The 13,657-nt window shown below is 42.9% G+C and overlaps 1 protein-coding gene across 1 annotated transcript in view; it reads left to right on the top strand.

The window, feature by feature from the left end:
- LOC137436832 (cofilin-2) overlaps nt 1-13,657 on the top strand; it is a 77,208-nt gene that overhangs the window by 35,726 nt on the left and 27,825 nt on the right. The gene's annotated exons all lie outside the window — the stretch shown is intronic.

A 13,657-nucleotide genomic window follows, 5' to 3' on the forward strand; every position in this document is an offset into this window, starting at 1 on the left:
AGTGTCCTCTCTATCCATCCCATCACTGGCTGGTATGCATAAAGATGTAAAGATGAACTGATTACATTATGGGGTCAAAGGCCAAATGTCCTGTTAGTTAAAAATTATGTTACTGAGCTAACTTGTGTACCAGTGGTAGGGATTTTGAGCAAACTTGGTATAAGTATATATATATTATGATTAAACGATGAACGGATTAGATTTTGGCATGAAGAGGTCAAAGGTCATAGTCTGTAATAGTTTTTTGTTAACCCAATAACTTAAGATAACTTGAGTGACTGAAGGGAACTAAATCAAACTTGATACAAGTATGGATAATGATGTAAAGATAAACGGATTAAATTATGATGTCAAAAAGTCAAAGGCCTAAAGTTCCATTAAGTACAAATTCTGTTACCGAGCTAACTTGTGAACCAGTGATGGGATTTTGACTAAACTTGGTTTAAGTATATATTATGATGAAAAGATGAACTGATTAGATTTCTGCATCAAAGGTCAGAGGTCATGTCGGGTAAAAATGGGATACTTGAGAACAGCTGAAAGGATTTAAATCTAGCTCGGTATAAGTATGTATAATGTGGGTGGAGGCATATCGGTTGACATTGCAGCAAAGAAGAGTGCCATTATAGTTTTGGTCTTGACTGCTCCTCCCAGGTTTCTGCAGGGTGCACAGGGTCTGCCAGTAACCCACTTGTTAAGCTCCCAAAGTGCAGGCACAATGCTCACCTCTGCTCATTCGTTACTTTTTTTTATATTTTGTTTTCTTGCCAGTGGAACCCACTTCTCCAGTCTGTTCAGTCGTATTCTTCCCTCCAGTTATTCAAAACAACTGTTCATCACTACCTCAGGTCTTCCCCGATCCATACTCACTATCTCTTCTACCCCAAATGACCCCATTCCCAAGCGCTCTTTTTCCATGTCATTGTAATTTGTTTTCCCCACTCTTCCTCATGTCTTTTTGTTTGTTGTCGATTAGTTTGTTCCTTTTCTGCTTTATCCCCACATTCCCCCTCTTTTTGCTGTGTTCCATTCAGCTTGGGTGTATCCTTTGCCCCTTGATCTCGCTCTTGCTCTCACTCTCATCTCTAATCTGCTGTTGGTGTTTCCCCCTTTCCCTTTTGTACCCTTCCATTCTATTCTAGCTCTTTTTATGCATATAGTTTCACTTGCAATTATAATAAAAAGGTCTGTTGTAAACCTATCATATGCAACATCATCCACACCTCATCACATCATCGAGCAGCTCATTCTCAACACAGGATTTAGGGATCTATCAAGTGTTTCATACCAAATGTCCATTGTCCTCCTCTCCCTCACCTCTCCGACATTCAGGACTGGAATCCTTTGGCTGTGCCGTTGATATTCCTCCTTGGTCAAACATCATTGCAGCTCCACTAATGCAATTTTTCTCCAATCAGTATTCCACCTTATAAGATTCAATAGGGATTGGAGGAGGAAAAAAAAAGTTCTCAACTAGTTGTTCAGTCATTTGAGGTGTAGTTTGCAGAATATTGTGATCAGAGCTTTCAAATGGGAACACTTAAAATGGTATGGATCAACAAGAGTCTCAAGTGTGCATTTTCCCCGAGTTTGTCTCTATGGTGGATCGTGCCGCTTGGCTGCTATCGGCCCTGGGGTCCTGTTCATGATCATATTGATGGCATGCTGGACTGTCTTGTGCAAGTTTACACTGCCAAACACATTCCATAGTTTTGGCATCATTTTGCCATGCCTTCTCTTCTCTTCGTTCTGTCTGCAGCATAATGTCAGGAAGGACTCTTCGTCCATGCATTCAGTAGCCAGCTCACTTTCTTTGGTATGACACCCAAGTGGGAAGCCATCTTGCTCTTCTGTGCCATTCTTAGACATAAGTGTGGGGGTGGTTTTAGCCTCCCAATGAGTAACAGTGTACATGGTCATATGAAGAAATTGTTTTGCCAATGGGAGAGCTGGCTTATTTGTATGAGGATATTTTTTATAATTTCTCTGAAGATTTCTAGAAGATCTACCTGGACTTTCCTGAAGCTATATATATATATGGTCATATGATGCATCGTCGGGTGCTGGTTTTGTTGGGTTTTTTTTTTTTGCCTTGCAGAGCACCATTTATCATGATTCTTGCTGTAGTTCTTGATTCGGTCAATTGTTAAGGGGAGCAATAGTAGGCGGCCCTCAAGTACATCATCCCAGCTTTGGGACACTACCGGCACACGCTGTTTCTTGCTTTCCTTCTGTTTACCTATTTTCTAACCAGAGTGTATCAGTTTTCCCCAGATATTAGGATGGTACAAATTTCTAACAGAAAAAATGCAATAGTAAAAGACATGCCAAGTATATGCCCTACAACATATTGCTTTTCAATGTCCCCTTATGTCAAAGTGGTTGCTCTTTTTGTCCAACATACTGTCTGTTCCAGTAACACCGAATGAGATTGCTCCTTCAGCCACTTCTCAGGTGCTTCAGTCAAATGATTAACAGCCAAGCAGTTCAAATGTCAATACTGTACAAAGTAATAAACTGTATGTAATTATTGAGGCTAAGGTCCAGCATTGTTGGATCGGCTGCTTGAAATTATTTGAGCTTTGTGCATAGATATGGTGTGAAGGGCTCCTTTCATAAACATTGCTGCCCTCAAATGCCTGTCATAAATTTTTGCATGAAACTGGCATAATGGTAAATGCAACTCTCTCCACTATCCCCCTGGCCCCAATCGTACTTCTTCCACCCTCTTTTTCTCTCCCACCCGACCCCCATCCCACCTCTTTCACCCTGTTTCTTCTCCCCTTCCCCCCCTCCCCCTCTATCCCCCTGCCCTACCCAACCCCTCTTTCTCTCCCCGACCCTTCTTTCGCTCCACCCCTCCCGGGCCCCTCTTCCTCTCCACCCCCTCACCCCGGGCCCCTCTTCCTCTCCACCCCCTCTCCCCGGGCCCCTCTTCCTCTCCACCCCTCCCCCCTGGGCTCCTCTTTCTCTCTGCCCCCCCCCTCCTCCCTGGTCCCCTCTTTCTCTCCTCCCCAGGCCCCTCTTTCTCTCCACCCCTCCCCCCTGGGCTCCTTTCTCTCCGCTCCCCCTCCTCCCCGGTCCCCTCTTTCTCTCCTCCCCAGGCCCCTCTCTCTCCACCCCTCCCCCATGGGCTCCTCTTTCTCTCCGCCCTCCTCCCCAGGCCCCTCTTTCTCTCCTCCCTGGGCTCCTCTTTATTGGGCCCCTCTTTCTCTCACCCTCTCCCCCGGGCCCTTCTCTTCCTCTCCCACCTCCTCTCCCACCGCTTTCATCCGCAGCTCAATGGAGTACTGCTCTCCCCTCTGGGCTGGTGCTCCTGCCTCACAACTAGCTCGTCTTCACGCTGTTGAAACCAAAGCGTTCAGAATCATTGGAATCTCCCGCGATGACGCTATCTCCGAGGGCCTTTCACTTAATCACCGCAGGCAGGTTGGTGGTCTTTCCGTTTTCTACCGACTCCTCTCCGGCCTTCCTCCCCCAGCTCTCTCTGGGCTCTGTCCCCCAAATATTCCTGCAGGTCGCACAAGATCTGCCTGCAACCCTCTTATGGTTAGACTGCCAAAATCAAGACTCTCTGCTCACCTTCACTCCTTCATTCCTCTTTTCTCCCACCTCTGGAACAAACTCCCTCACTCTCTTCAATCCCACTCCTCCCTCCAGGTCTTTAAAACGGCTGTTCACCACCATCTCTTATCTTCCCCAATCCAAACCCTTGATCTTTTCTACCCCTGCTAATTTCACCCCAAATCCACTTTTTTGAGGTGACTTTTGACTTCTTTCCTGGAAGTCCTTGGTGTCCTTGCGTTTTATACCTATCCTGCCTCCCCCCAGGCCCTCTCCCTCCAAAAACATCTCCCGATGTGCCTGCTCTCAAATGTGTTTGTGTGCTTCCTCCCCTTCTCTCCCCATCTTGTCGACCGCTCCCCTTTTGATATACTTTGTTTGCTGTTTGTTTGATTTGTTTGTTTGATAAATGTTAGCTCTTTCACGAGCCTCGACTCTGTATACACAAAAAAAAACCATCCCTCTTTGCTATATTGCTATATTGGCAATGCCCATATGAGGGGGGTTCCTGTAATGGCAGACCACCAAATGGGGAGTGTTACGACTGTTACGTGCTCCTTCCCAACCCCCTGGTCACTGTGTACCTCCGAGCCCCGAGAGGAGTCATGGCAGAAAAATGTGTTATTCTGTATGTCAAAGATCAATGGTGAAGCCACACCAATTGTTACTTACAAACAAATATTGTATTAAGATCACACAAGAATAACAGTACAACAATAATAGTAATCAAAAGTACAATCAATATATATCCGATGATGGTACCATCAGTTTCGTAATATACACTACTCACAATAAGTTAGGGATATTGGCAGGTTCTTCGGTGTGGTTGATTTTGTGTATTAATTATGTTGAAAAAAGTTGTTGGTCCTAATTCTATGGTTATTAATGAGTGTGAAAAATCACAGCATTCTTGATTTCAATACCCTAACCCCTATAAAAAAATAAATAAACTCACTCCCACAATATCCCTAACTTATTGTGAGTCGTGTATAACTCACTGTGCTCCAAGTGAGTGAAACAGGAACATTCCCAATGTCTCTTTCCCGGCTTCAAACCCAAGTTGATTCCGGTTTCAAGCCAAAGCCGATCCCGGCTTCAAGCCAAAGTCGATCCGCTCCAGCGATCGTCAGGACTATGTCCAATCGAGACCAGAATCCCGTTCGGATGACAGTCAGTCATGTGGCCAAAGCTGCACAAAGGCGCCCTCCAGGCGACTGGGAAATCACACCCTCAGGTATGGACGTTTCACGGCTCAGTCGGCGAACCTCAGATTTACCTTCAAAATCCACGTTGCACACACACACACCAGATAAACGTCTGAATGTGGTGAGAACGGCTGAAGCGAAGCAAAGAAACCTTGCTCGATGCGCAAAACGCGCGAGTCAAAATGGCCGACGCCCCGTACTCGAGACGTACGGCGCGACGATGATTCTCTTCGGAATCGATCGCAAAACCTGACCAGCAGGTCAATCTGTCACAGCGATAACAACTCTGTCGCAAGAATCCCTTTCCCGGGAAACCCGAAGTTCGCTAGTGACCTCCGTTCGTCAACTTTTGCTCCAGAACTCGAAGCGACTTGGCTTCTTGTCTGACTCAACTCGCTCCGCCTTTTCTCTCCTCTTCCTCCCCTTCCTCCTCTTCCTCCTTCTTAGTCCGGTTCCGGTTTCATTTAAAACATTAACTTTTTTACCTTTTGAAAATAATAATTTCGATTTCCCTCAAACGACAACAATAATAGTACATGGAATCAAAAATGTTTACAGTGGATGAAAACAGCAACGGAAGTGACGAATCCGTAACAGGAGGGAAAGCCAAACCCAAACATTGTAGATCGAAAGACCACCAAGGTGAGCTGCAGCTAAACCATGGGCTCTGAAAAAGGGAAAACAATAATTCCATAAGCTCTAAACCAATGTTTTATACACCACTAGCAGAGATACCAAGCGTTGACCTGTGGTTTTTAATCCTGATGGAAATTTGATTTTTTTGATGTTTTTTTTCTTCTCTTTTTTTCCTATTTTCTGTGGGGTCCTAAATCACTTCCTTACACTGTTTTAACGTTTCGACTGGCTGTCACATAACGTCTCATTTACATTGATCTTAAATTCGTGTAAATCTCGACGTGCCTTGCTCGTTTTACAGGTCACGTTTATGTCCGTGTTTTTACATTATATATTTTATGTTTTGTTAATCTTTGCATCAAATAAATAAAACGTATTGGGGTGGAGGGTTTGGGGGGACTCGTGAACAAGCCGTGGCATTTCCATCATTGGTGTCTACTGTCCATCTGGAAACGTGAGAGGAATTATTTGCTGTTTAAACCTGTTGTATAGACAATTGCCAAGTGTGCCCCATGTCCAAGCCAACCATTCTGCAAATGCATTAAAATGTTTTAAAAGTGTTCCAAAATACCGTGCCGCATTAGATTTCCTTGGAATGTCAGACTAAGTCAACACCTTTTAATACTCAGTGTCCAAAAATGCATTTATTCACACGATTCTCTTGATACACTGCATTGTATGGCAATGATGTTTGTTGCTTGCCAACCTGTAAAGGAAGAAAATCGAATGCATTTTGTGGGCCATTCTGGAGCCTCTAGTCTGGAGAGTAGAGGGATACATGTAGACATTCCAACAAACGTCCAGGAAGCAACCAATGCTCCACTACACTTTTATAATCTCAAGCTTGTTTTGCTACTTCTCTATCTGGTACATATATCATAGTTTGAAAATGAATAAATATTTATCTGCTTTGAGATATGCTTTGAGCCTACCATGGAGGTAGGGCAAACCCTCTGCACAGTAGTGCATAGCACCAAGCAGTCTTGATACTACTTGGGGTTTGAGATCCAAACCTCTGTAATAACGAGAAATTGAAGGCCAGTTGTTACTAAAGCTGACAATTGTCATCTTTAGCAACCTCTGAGTTTATTTGACATCCTTGGAGGTTAGTTTACAATCAAAGGGCAAATGTGCATCTCGCTTCCTTTGTCTGCCTCATTGTACTTTCCCCATCACATTTGTCTGTCACTTGGCTGTGAGCAGGATATCTCAGTTATTGACAATCAGACAACTTGGTAGATTGGTTGGGTGTGTGACAAGGCTGAATTGACTCGATTTTGGTGAAAATGTGGATACGAGAACTTTTTTTATTTTAGTGATCCTTCACCATTGAGAAATTGGGTCAAAAACAATATATAGCATACAACATGCATTTTAAAGGCCATTTTCCCTGCCAGAGTGGGGGTTAGCCTCGTGGTCCCCATGAAAATCTTCTCCATTTTGCCCTATTTTCTGCATCTCTCCTTGTTAACCCCCTTGCCCGCATTTCTTCTTCCACCATCTTTAGCCAAGTCTTTCTCGGTCTTCCCCGTCCTCTACTTCCTTCTTCATTCATTTCCATCACTCTTCTCAACCAGTCACTTTCATCCTTCCTCAACACATGACCAAACCATCTCAACCTGTTCCTCTTCACAGCATCAATCACAGGCTCTATTCCCATCATCTTTCGCAATTCATCATTTGTCGTCCTCTCTCTCAACGATACTCCGCACATCCATCGAATCATTTGCATTTCCACCCTTTCGAGCCTTCGTGTGCTCTACGTTCATTACCCATGTCTCGCTCCCATAAATCATAACACTTCTCACACATGCAGCATACACCTTTCCCTTCAGCTTCAACGACACTCCCCTCCTCATCAGCACGCCACTCAGTTCCCGAAACTTCTTCCATGCACATCTCACTCTAGCAACCGTTGCCGAGTCTGATCCACCTTCTCCATTCAGCATGTCTCCGAGGTAGCAAAATGTTTTCACACCTTCCAGCTTCATGCTGTCTCCAAGATCCAACTCATTTCCTCCATCTGCAGCTCCCTCTGTGCACACCTTACATTTGAATGTAGCTGCCACACTGGTTAATGACCCTCTCAGACCACTACATTTTTTATGAACCCACTCAGCGCACATTGTACATTGAATGGAGTTCACTCCGACACCCTTCCTACACACAGCACAGGGCCACTTCCCAGTTCTTTCCACCTCACCACATGCTTTACCACTTGCCATCACCTTCGTCTTTCCGATATTCACCTTCAGACCTTTTGTCTCCATACATTTCTTCCACTTGTTCATCTTTTCTTTCAGTCCATCCATACTTTCTGCAATCAACACCAGATCATCTGCATACAACAATATATAGCATGATGTTTCTAAAAGTTGTGGATCTACCAAAATCTACTGTCACCTATCCAACTCATCCACCTAGTTTTGTCATAATCTGACCACAACTTTTTGAGATATCCTGCTCAGACAGGTGTGAAAACAATCACTGGTGACAGAGGTGTATCTTCGAATGAAACTTAGCACAGTCCACACATTAGTTAATCTTGCCACTGGTTGTGAAGTTTTGTGATTCCGATACCATCTCAGTACTTATGTTGGTCCAGATGGCAGCGGACAGCACAATGTTGTTAGAAATTAGATGACTGCAGATGAGAGTTGGGTACACCATTACAATCCTGAATGTAAGACTATCAATGTAGTAACACCAGCTCTGCCTTGGCTCTGTCAGATTTTTATCTCTCCACCAAATTTAAGGAACACCTTCGTGTAGATTGGGGGTTTTTATTATTATTTTTTCCCTTCCGACGATGTCAAGGTTTTTGTGTAGTGCTGGTCAACTCGGCAGGATGGACAGTTCTATCGTGACGGCGCAAAACCGCTTGAACGTTGGTAAAAAAAAAATGTATGGACTGCAGTGTTTATGTTGAGAAATAAATGTGCACCCTGGTATATTAAAGATTGCTGTTAGTATCTGTCTTTGTTTTATTCAAATATCTTTACCTGTTTTGGAGAAAAACAACAGGAGGCATTACTTTTCAACACTCCCTCGTATTGGTTCTGCAATGGTGTTTATTGGAATTGCTTTTTTGTGGAACCATATTGAAGCATTACAATGTTTAAAATTGCCAATTTGTTCTTGTTACCTCCGCCACCAATGGTGGATGGTGGTTGTGTTTTCACCCCCATCTGTCTCCATTTGTGAACAAAATATCTTGTGGACGGAGTCGGACGAAATTTGGCAGAGATGTCGCGTATGTGACAAGGACGAAATGATTAGATTTTGGTGAAGATTTGGATCTGGCTACCAGGATTTTTTAAGTGATTCTTCACCATTGGGAGATGGGGCCTAAAGCGATACATAGCAGGATATCTCGAAGTTGTGGACGGATTTGGACTAAACTTGGTGTACTGGTTGGGTGTCTGACGAGGACGATTCAATTCGATTTTGGTGAAGATCTGAATGTGGATTCGGATATGAGAATTATTTAATTTTTATGTGATTCGTCACCATTGGGCGATAGGGTGAAAAACGATACATAGCAGGATATATCGTGTGTGTGTGTGTGTGTGTGTGTGTGTGTGTGTGTGTGTGTGTGTGTGTGTGTGTGTGTGTGTGTGTGTGTGTGTGTGTGAAGGAAGAATCGATTCAATTTCGGTGACTATCTGGATCCAGCTAGTAGGATTTTTAGTGATTCTTCACCATTGAGTGATATGGCCAACCAGGTGGAGGTATGATCTCTACTGAGTGCTGTTCTTCTTGGCTTTTTTGTAGAGCCTCTTGAACTGGCAATCGTAGAAGACCGTATGATTTTAAACATCCACAACAAATATTTGATTTTCGAAATGAGGCTGTTTGTACATGTGCTGTTTTACGATGACTGTTCTGCTCGCCGGGTACTTTTAACCTGCTGTTACTAGCGTGAAATCTAATTCAAATAATATTTTCAACAACTTTCAGAATTTAGACGAAAGTGACAATTTCAATATGGTTAACCTGAGCCATAATAGTTCTTGAATGAAAATCGGACTCTAGGAAATATAGGACCACATAAAATATCTGTGGATGGAGAGAGTAAGGTTCTTACCAGTACCCTCTTACCCTTCACCAGTCGATGCAAAAATCAAAAATTTCTCTTGTGGCCCAGAACCAAACAAAAATATACTGTATATATTTATAAACAGCACTCCCAGCCCACAAACCTTCTACTCTACCCTCCCCCTCATCTCAAACAAGATTCGAAGTAAATATCATCATTTTGCACTTACCCTGTGCATCGAATCCCCTGTGCATCGAATCCCCTGTGCATCGAATCCCCTGTGCACTGTTGAAGTGTTCGAAGGCTGTATTGCCGACGTGAAGGCGTGGATGACCCAAAACAAACTTCAGCTGAACGATGCTAAAACAGAGTATGATTGTAAGATCGCACAGATGTCCTCTACAATGTTTACTTCCTACCACTATTCATGTTGGTGAAACCGATGTAAACTTTGTTTCGTCGGCCAAGAACCTTAGTGTGGTTTTCGACTGTAACATGACATTTTCCAAGCAAGTACTTCAAACTTGCAAATCAGCATACTTTGCTGCGAAAGATCGCATCCATTCGTCACTTTCTTACTCCTCAAGCTGCTCTCACTCTGGTCTGTGCCCTTGTCCTCTCAAGGCTCGACTATTGTAATTATTTGTATGCTGGCTGCTCTCAGTTTCTCTTGGATAAGTTACAAAAGGTTCAAAACTCTGCTGCTCGTCTTGTCTGCAAGGCGAAGAAGTCTGACCATGTTACTCCGCTTCTTGAATCTTTACACTGGCTGCCTGTCTCTGCTCGTGTGCAATACAAAATTTGCACACTATGTTACAAATCATTGTGTGGAATGGGACCTCACTATCTCAGATTTGCTCACACTATGAACCTCGGTGACGGCTTCGTTCAAGCGACGACTCTATGACCTTAGAGCCGCCGCGCACCAGCACCAAGTCGTTTGGCAAGAAATCCTTTTCCTTTGCTGCACCTCTGCTCTGGAATGACTTGCCTTCCTCTGTTCGACATGTTGACTCTTCCTGCCTTTAAAACCTCCCTCAAAACCTATCTGTTTCACAAGTCTTTCAAAGTCTAAGTCCTGTTTTCCCTTTGGTTTGAGGTGGTTGGGACAGAGATCGAGAGTAAGTCTGTGTACATGTGTGGGGGAAGGAGGTGGAGGAGGTGGAGGAGGAGGGGAGAGTACACATCTGTGGGTTTTGAATGGGGAGGGAGAGGAATAGGGCAAGAGTGAGGTGTGTCTGTGTATGTGTATGTGTGTGCGGTGTGTGTGCGTTCGCATCATAATGTAAAGTGCCACAAGGGTCGTTAACTCTGCTTGATGGGGCTATATAAGACTTCTTTATTATTATTATTATTATATGACCTTCCCATCGGTGTTAAGAATCACGAACGTTTGGTTGGAGCACGCCCCATCTACGAAGCTTTGGCCTTTCATGGGAGCACCTCGCCAGGAGTTTTTACAGTATGGACTGCAACGTATCAACTTTTTGGTTGGATTAGTTAATTGGAAGTTCTCCAACTGTTAAGTGCAGAGGCACACACAGCCATTTCTCGCACGAATGCCTGGAAGGACGTTTGGCTTCTTAAAATGTATTTTAAAGGCGTTTAATTCTACAATCCTTATCTGGCAGGCATGGAACCTGGGCCTTCCCCTATTTACTTTGTTACTATGGGTTTCTTTGCATGCGTGCCAAGCAATCTGGGGTGCATTAGGTCATTTAGAAAGTCTTGTATTGCTGATGTAACATTTTTGTCCCCCGTCGCACCGCGGAGCGAAAGGGGGACTATGGTTTTCCCGTCTGTCCGTCCGTGCATGCGTAAGCAAAGGACCGAATTCTAATCTGGTGTGGGTGCAACCCACGTCAAAATCCAAGATGGCCACCACCATGTATGTCTGAACCTTTTGAGCGGAATATCTTGAAAAATAAACGAACTATTAACTTCTAATCTGGTGTGTGGGTGTATCTACACATAAGGAAGAAAGCTATTGAAAATTGGGTCACCACGTCAAAATCCGAGATGGCCACCGCCATGTATGTCTGAACCTTTTGAGCGGAATATCTTGAAAAATAAACGAACTACTAACTTCTAATCTGGTGTGTGGGTGTATCTACACATAAGGAAGAAAGCTATTGAAAATTGGGTCACCACGTCAAAATCCAAGATGGCCACCTTACGTCTTCCACTTTGTCAACTCGCATCACTTCACCGATGGGGGACCTAGGGCCTAGGCGTAACGCTTGTTAGCTGTACTTCGGCATATAGATTCCATGCCAGTGCAGTATCTGATTAGTAGTTGTTTGTAAGATCCGATTATTTGAGCATTTGATCCAAAACAAATGTTTACCACCAAAATTGTTCGTCTATTCCAGTCCTGATTATTATCGTTTGGCATTACAGAAACATGTTTTCCCTTATTTCTTTTTTTTCTTTCTTTTTTTCTCCTTTATATACCCTTTATTTTTGGATTAGACTTGCTGCCATTCTTGTGGTTTTCATGGTGATGACTCTTGCCCCCACCTTCAAGTGGCTTGTGTATTGACTGGCTCTCGGTACTTGGTAGTCTTGTGATGAACCTGCATGTTTTTTTTGGTTTTTTTGTTTTTTTCCTAACCTTGATGGAAAAGTGTAATGTTTTCTGATTTCCTGTTACCTCCACCACCAAAGGTGGATGGAGGATGTTTCCACCCGTCTGTTTGTTTGTGAACAAGATATATCAAAGTTGTGGAAGGATTCGGACGAAATTTGGCAGAGAGGTAGCGTATGTGACAAGTACGAAATAATTAGATTTTGGTGATTATCCGGATCTGGCCAGTATAATTTTTTTAAGTGATCCTTCACCATTGGGAGATCAGGCCAAAACGATATATAGCAGGATATCTCAAAGTTGTGGATGGATGATTTTGATTAAATGTGATTCTGTATTGTGATTTTCTGGTCTACTCGGATACAAAATGTAAACTGTCCACCTGGTGGAGGTATTCTCTCTACTGAGTGCCGTATAGTTTCAGCTCTTTGATGGTATTGTAAGACACTTGCAAAAAATGTATGTTATGCATTAAAGAACCAACATCGATTAGGAAGGAAGAGTGATTTTTTTACACTGCTACTATTCAAGGGCAGATGGCTTTCTTTTCCTGGTCGCTTCCCTTTGGGCTCAAGTATTTGTAAACTATATGTGTATATGTTCTGGCATACAGAAGTTGTATCAAAGGGAGGTGCAAAGTGCCCCTCCCTTTATATAAGGTATTGTTACTCTGTATGCAGCTTTTACATGGGGACTGAAAATGTGTTACTTGGCTTCTACTGGACGAAATTGGCTGCAAATTTCAGATGAAAATGCTTTGTACATTGAGGTAATATGTTCGAAATTTCAGCAACGTCTGTTTGTGCATAGTTATATTTAGAACACCCTCAATCACGTTGGTGTCTGTCAATCTGCTCAAAATGTGTTGGAGCTCATATCTCAAGGACTATACATTGAAACTAGCTGAAACTTGGAATATACATTGGCCAATTGGTCTAGTTAATGGCTTTCAAAACAAATTCCACCTAAGTGCTATCGTTTTTGCTTTAAAATTAAATATATAAAAATATATCTACATTAATAAATATATACACACTTTGTAACTCTTCAAAATAATTACACAAATCTAACATGCTGGCCCAATGGCCTAATGGATAAAAGCGTCAGACCCTGAAGCTAGGGATTGTGGGTTCAAATCCAGTCTGGGTTGAATATTTTTTCCCCTTACTTTTTGAAGTCTTTTATACGTCTTGAATAAAGTCTTGTATGATGAACAAATGCGTTTTGTTCGTATTTAAAATCTATCTTGTGAAAAATGCCAGGGGCATAGAAAAGTCGCCTTTATATGGGATTTGCCCATGTGGCAAACTATAGAAAAGAAGGGACATTATTGGGTAAAATGTCAGGGGCATAGAAAAGGCCCTTTTATGTAAAGGTATGTGGCAAAGTATAGAAAAGGGACATTCCATACCTTGTAGAAAATGTCGAACAATACAAAATAAGGGGCATTCAAAAAATCTCGTGTGCATGCTGGACTACCCTTGTGTTCTTCAGAGGAACAAAGTAATGCTCTAGAAAAGTTTATAAAGGGTTGCCAATTTAATTAATACACCTGCATGAAGAAGTAAATATTTTATTTTTCCAGATGTCGGGCCCCCCTTTATATTAACTTTTCTAAAGCATTAC

The sequence above is a fragment of the Myxine glutinosa genome, chromosome 11, assembly GCF_964187855.1.
Source record: "Myxine glutinosa chromosome 11, kmMyxGlut1.1, whole genome shotgun sequence".
In the NCBI taxonomy this organism is placed as follows: Eukaryota; Metazoa; Chordata; class Myxini; order Myxiniformes; family Myxinidae; genus Myxine; species Myxine glutinosa.